Here is a 6,000-nt window from a genome sequence, read left to right on the forward strand (position 1 = left end):
GTCTGATAAACCTTAAGTGGCTGCTTTTATAAATAAATGAAATTACAATCCTGTTAAATAAATGAAATTACAATCCTGTCAAAGTGAGTAACAATTCAATAGTTTAGCCCCCTCTCCTAACTGCAAAGCCTTCAACATATTTTCCTCTTTCGCACAGTTATCCCTACATTAGATAGGTATCCTTTTCTACCAAACCTCTTTTCTCACCATCTAATTCTCTGCTTCTCTCTAACATGGCACAAATCAACATAAAATAGTTAATACCCTTTTGTACATTACTCTTGTCTATTGAAATGACTGATAAAAATGGGGGTTTTCTTACTATTCATACCTACAGGGTTGTCTTGGATGGCAAGACAAAGGGAATTTCTACAAAAAAAAATATCATTAGTGTGCACCCTTTCATATACTATAAAGTGAAATTTTTTGTATTTCTGTAAGAATACAGAGTATTTCATTAAAAAATATAACTATTTTTTGAATCCCAAATGTGTATTGCCTAATAAATTACAAGCATGAATAGCTTACCTAACAAAACTGCAATGGTACTATTCATAATGTCAAATATATTTCAATAATCAACCTTTGATAGCCTAGTGATAAAAACTTGAAGATTTAGTCAACTTTCCCATGATATATTCCTGTGGGAGAACTGTGTTGAAATAAGGATTGAAGGTGATGGGGCCATTCAAAACTGGGGTGTAATTAGGCTATACTGTAACACTTTTGCACTATGATGCCACATTTCAAGGAAAGTTAGACAGCAAGATGGAAAAGGGAAGCAGGAACAAAGGCTAAATACAGTAATACCTTGAGATACAAATATAATTCATTCCTGGACCTAGCTCGTATGTCAATCTGGTCATATTTCAATTCAGCTTTTCTCATATAAATAACAAAAAATCTAATATGTTACAGCCCTCTAATATCATCCAAATTAATAATAATGGAAAAATATGTTTTTGATTGCTATACTGTACAGTATAAACATACTATGTATACACTTACAAAACAATATACTTTACTATAAATGATGACTGTGATATGCAATAAAATGTGGTTTTATTATGGAGTTCCTACTTTTGAGACAGACAATAGCGGCTAACGGCAATATGTATGAAGGAAGATGAAGGGCGGAAGGGAAGGAGAAAGAATTGGACAGTACCGTATTGACCGTTCCTTACACAGTGCATCACTTTAACTTGAAATGAATTTAACCGAACTCAGCTTAATCATTTTAACTTTTTATTTTTCCCTATTTTCTTTACATATTTTTATTTTTTCCCTTTAAGGATTGTACATATCGCTGATGTACTGTACTCGGCTTATAATGGCCTGCCAACTCACTCATGTGAATACCACACTCAAGTTTCTCAATTTCATGCTTCACCTCTATGCATTTCTTTCTCATGCATTTTTTTCTCTCACTGCCAACGTTACCATTCACTTTCTTAGGACCCATCACTTACGAAGAATCGTCACAAATATATGGTTAAAATCATATAAATAACACAAAGACAACACAGGAGATGTGTACTGAAGTCAATGAGCATGTGAAATGAACAAGTAATGCAGGCTTTGAGCGCTCTCAAGTGTTAGGTCACTTAGCGTTAGCCTCTGTAAGCGAGCTCATATCTCAATAGAAAATTTTGCTCAGCGGCTGGCTGATATCTCGGAATGCTTGTATGTTAGAGCGCTCCTATATCAAGGTACTACTGTATAAAGTTGAATAAGGGGTATGGCTAAAGCTAGGAGAGGCAACAAAATGAAGAGTACCTACTGTACCTGGATATTAGCTCCGTACTGAACACCCTCGAGGTACGGCCAAACAAGCATGCATGCTGTAAGCTGGCATTGGGTGCAAAACAGGACATTAACCCGCAGTCTTTTAAACTTGGCTATGGTAATGGGGGCTTTGGCTATTAACTGCACCTGAAAGATACGAGAAAATTAGAAATCCAGATTTGGTAAGGGGCTGGTGACCTAATATTACATAGATGCTGTCAACCATAAGGTTAACCCTTTTACCCCAAAAGGACGTACTGGTACGTTTCACGAAACCCATCCTTTACCCCATGGACGTACCGGTACGTCCTTGCAAAAAAATGCTAAAAAAAAATTTTCTTCATATTTTTGATAATTTTTTGAAAAAAATTCAGGCATTTTCCAAGAGAATGAGACCAACCTGACCTCTCTATGACAAAAATTAAGGCTGTTAGAGCAATTTAAAAAAAAAATATACTGCAAAATGTGCTGGGAAAAAAATAACCCCTTGGGGGTTAAGGGTTGGAAATTTACAAAGAGCCTGGGGGTAAAAGGGGTAATACCTAGAATCTGCCTATGATTTTGAAAAACCATGATAGAATTAAATACAAAGTTTGGAACTTTCAGTGTTTCCCATAAATCCCTCGAATTGTTCTCAAATATAAAATACAAATATGTCAGTCTCCTGCTTTAGAAGAATCTGCTTGTTATGTTATATTTGCGATGCACTTATAGCGTGCATGTGTATTACAAGCAAATCTATCTGATGCAACTCCACTCTTGAACACTTATTTGTAATAAGCTGTTCTCCCTCTTTACTGATGCTGAACTCCAATTAATACATCTCACTGAGGAGCAAACCTTTATGAGAGAGCTGTTAGCTAGAACAAGAATGAGGTTTCCATACTAAAATGATGTACATAGTTCTTAATAGAACTAACAGCATACATGATACAAAATTCTCAAGCATAGAACAGAAGACATGATGCAAAGTAGCAAGAATAGATGGGATTTTATTATCTGAAACACATGGGCCACTTCCTTCTAGGATTGAGGATGCCAGTTGGAAAACTACATCACCACTACAGTTACATCATGTAGGTCAAACACCCCCAAATTCAAACAAATTAAAAAAAAAATTATACCCGAGATTGAGCCAAAACTTGGATGTTTAACCAACTGAAAGAGCCTGAATAGGTGGACACAATTAGCCATGGCAAAAGTCACCCTCCGTTATTGCATAGTTCTCGCCCACTTCAAACCCGTAAAACCTAGCTCTGTTAACATTTTTGTTAATCTATTTAATTATTTATCATTACACAATGGCTAAAAAATTGAACTGCGACAATTTTGAAATCCATTACAGAAGTAGGAGAGGAGATAGTTGAAAAGATAGAAAGAGGTGTTTGTATGACCAACATTTCCAAAAGACTATAAGGTTTCAGAGACACTGTAGGAGTAAAGATGAAGCAAATACAGAATATATCATTGTAAAACATCCCTGGAAAAAGTGGTGATGTAGACTAAGTGTTGTTTTCAGGGCTAACCAAGGCTGCTTTAATAAATTTGAAAAAGAACGAGCATTGACAGTATTCTGAAGCACGGGGAGGTTGCCACTTCAAACAAACCAGCTGCCAAGAATTATTTTTAGGAATTCAAAAGCTACTTAGTCTCAACAATCTTTCAACTGCGACGAAACTGGCGTCTTTTGGAAGAAAAGACCAAGGATGATTTATACCCACCAAGGAAGATAAAGCCTTACCAGGGCTTAAAGTTATGAAATATAGACCAACTCTGTTGTTGTCTAGTAATGCAAGTGGGGACTTGTAGGTCACTCACTCACTTCACTGGCTTCGGGCCCATGTGGTCCTTAGCCGCCTCTACAAGACACCTCCACTCCTCCCTATCCAGTGTGATATCATACCAGCGGGCAGGTGATCCAGGTCTTAGGTGGTCCACATGTCTCTGACATTATCTTCCCATCTCAAACGTGGTCTCTCCACGGGTCGTCTTCCCTCTGGTCTACCAAGCATCACTCCCCTGGTAATAATACTGTCCTCCATTCTGGCTACATGCCCCATCCACCGCAGCCTTTGTGTTTTTATGATGTTGGTTATTAAGGGCAGTTCTGACAACTGTCTCAATTCATGGTTGTCTACCCTTCGCCAATTCTCCTCAGTGTTGTCATATACTGGTCCCCATATTCTCCTCAACACTCCATTCTCGATTACTAAGACTTCTCTTTAATTCTTTAGTTAACCTCCATGTCTCACAACTGCAAGTCAAGAGAGGCCTGAATATTGTTGTATAGGTTCTTAATTTAGTTTTCCTACGCAGGTTTCTGGACTTGAATATTACTTTCAGTAACCAGAGGCACCTTGCTCTTGTGACTATCCTTATCTTTATTTCATCTTCAACTCTGTTGTCTAAGGTTATTGTTGATCCCAGATACATAAACTTATCTATGCCCTCCAAGTCTAATCCAGCACATGCCATATTACCAACTTCACTTCCTTGTCTTGAAACCTTTAGAATTTTGTTTTTTTTCTTCACTGATTTTTAAACCGATTCCCAAGCTGGTCTCTCTAAAAGCTCCAAACATATGCTGCAGTTCTTGAAAATCCTCTCCGCATAGGTCAACATCATCAGCATAAGCCAAACGATCACAATTAACTTCTCCTAGGTTTATTATTGTTGTCCTCGGTGTCTACCTCATTATCCACTCAAAGGCCCATTTAAACAATAACGTTGACAAAGGGCAGCCTTGTTTAAGTCCACGTGACACTGGGAAGGCATCTGGGTCATTGTTAGAGTACAGAGAATCGATCAGGAAGGGCCCGAATCTAGGATCCGCTACAGCCGGATTTTGAGTCTTAGCAATAAACCCAGGGATGAAGTCGAATGTCACTTAGCCCTGCCTCTTAATGTGCGATGTCATAGGACAGACCGTGTACCTTTAACCAACTCTCTCTGCTGAGACCAGAGCTAAGATTAAGAACCATCTTAAGAGTTTGGTCACAATTTGAGAACCTACTAAGAAGTTTGTAAGGCAATCCTTTACGGGATTGTAGTACTCGTACTACATTTCACGATGGTACGACTTCTGAATGAGGGCATGATAACTTTAAACTACGTATGAGGAGGGATAATTCCGTCAACTCCATTTAGTTTAAAGGTGAGGGTTAAGACAGCAACAGCATTTCACCCCAGACACTAAAGAGTTTTTCCTCCCTGATGTATAACAAGAACTACCCTATTGTTGGAATAGCGGCACTGAGAAGAGGGATGCAACACCAACCACAGAAGATAGACCACTTCACTTGGTAGACAGCGATAGATGACTGTTGGAGGTATTTTGAAATCTTTCTTGCAATCGGTTGCAAAAAACCTCATGCTCAAGTTGCTGGATAACCTCCAAGCGTGAAGATGTAGCTAAACTACTACTCTGTGGTAAATTTGGACGTGGTTATTTGAGTAGCTCAAGAAGTGGAGGGAGTTCCCTCGGTGAGCAGATGTAGGTCTGGAACCCATTCTACCATGATGCCGCATTGGAGCTACAGTATTAGGGTCATCGATAGGTTTTGCAATATGACAAATTCGGAGATAATTTGTATTTTTCCTAACCATACAAACCTTAGCTATTTATATGGGGTATTACTTTTGGCGTAGCTGAAATGACGAGCATTAGATTTTTAACGAGGGTTAACTACCCTCTCGCTAGCTAGCGAGGGGGTAGGGGAGAGGTAGTTAGCTACCCCTCCCCCTCACACACCGGTGAACTGATTCACTTCACTAGAGGTAGGACTTGCCTTGGGGGACAGGGCTGGCAGGCAAATATGTGTAAATAGCTAAGGTTTGTAAGGTTAGGAAAAATACAAATTATCCGAATTTGTCATTTGTTCCGTAACCGAAATACAAACCACGCTATTTACATGGGGTGACTTACCCCTTAGGAAGGATGGAAAGTCCCAGCCTTACTGGCTTTGGCTTTGTCCGGCGGCTCAGAATCCGAGTGAGCAGCACGCAAGAAAAAGAGTCCCAGCACCTCGCATTTGCGGCCTATATAAGCTCATGTGTGGAGGGATGAAGTGTGACTTGTCCTAGGAAGTTGACCTCAAGTCCCGTAGATGGAATTCTAGGCTAGGACGTTCCCAATACCACCTCGTCAGGGTATGGGGGACGCAACAGTATTATCTTAATACTAGGAACACAAGGAAGCATGGTTTACCTGCAGAG

The 6,000-nt window shown here is 39.2% G+C and overlaps 1 long non-coding RNA gene across 3 annotated transcripts in view; it reads right to left on the reverse strand.

The window, feature by feature from the left end:
* LOC137640504 (uncharacterized) overlaps positions 1 to 6,000 on the reverse strand; it is a 59,788-nt gene that overhangs the window by 25,739 nt on the left and 28,049 nt on the right. For all 3 annotated transcript variants that reach the window (XR_011044374.1, XR_011044373.1, XR_011044372.1), the window contains exon 3: positions 1,786 to 1,932. This is a non-coding gene — a long non-coding RNA (uncharacterized lncRNA). The remainder of the gene's footprint in view (positions 1 to 1,785; positions 1,933 to 6,000) is intronic.

The sequence above is a fragment of the Palaemon carinicauda genome, chromosome 5 (assembly GCF_036898095.1).
Source record: "Palaemon carinicauda isolate YSFRI2023 chromosome 5, ASM3689809v2, whole genome shotgun sequence".
In the NCBI taxonomy this organism is placed as follows: Eukaryota; Metazoa; Arthropoda; class Malacostraca; order Decapoda; family Palaemonidae; genus Palaemon; species Palaemon carinicauda.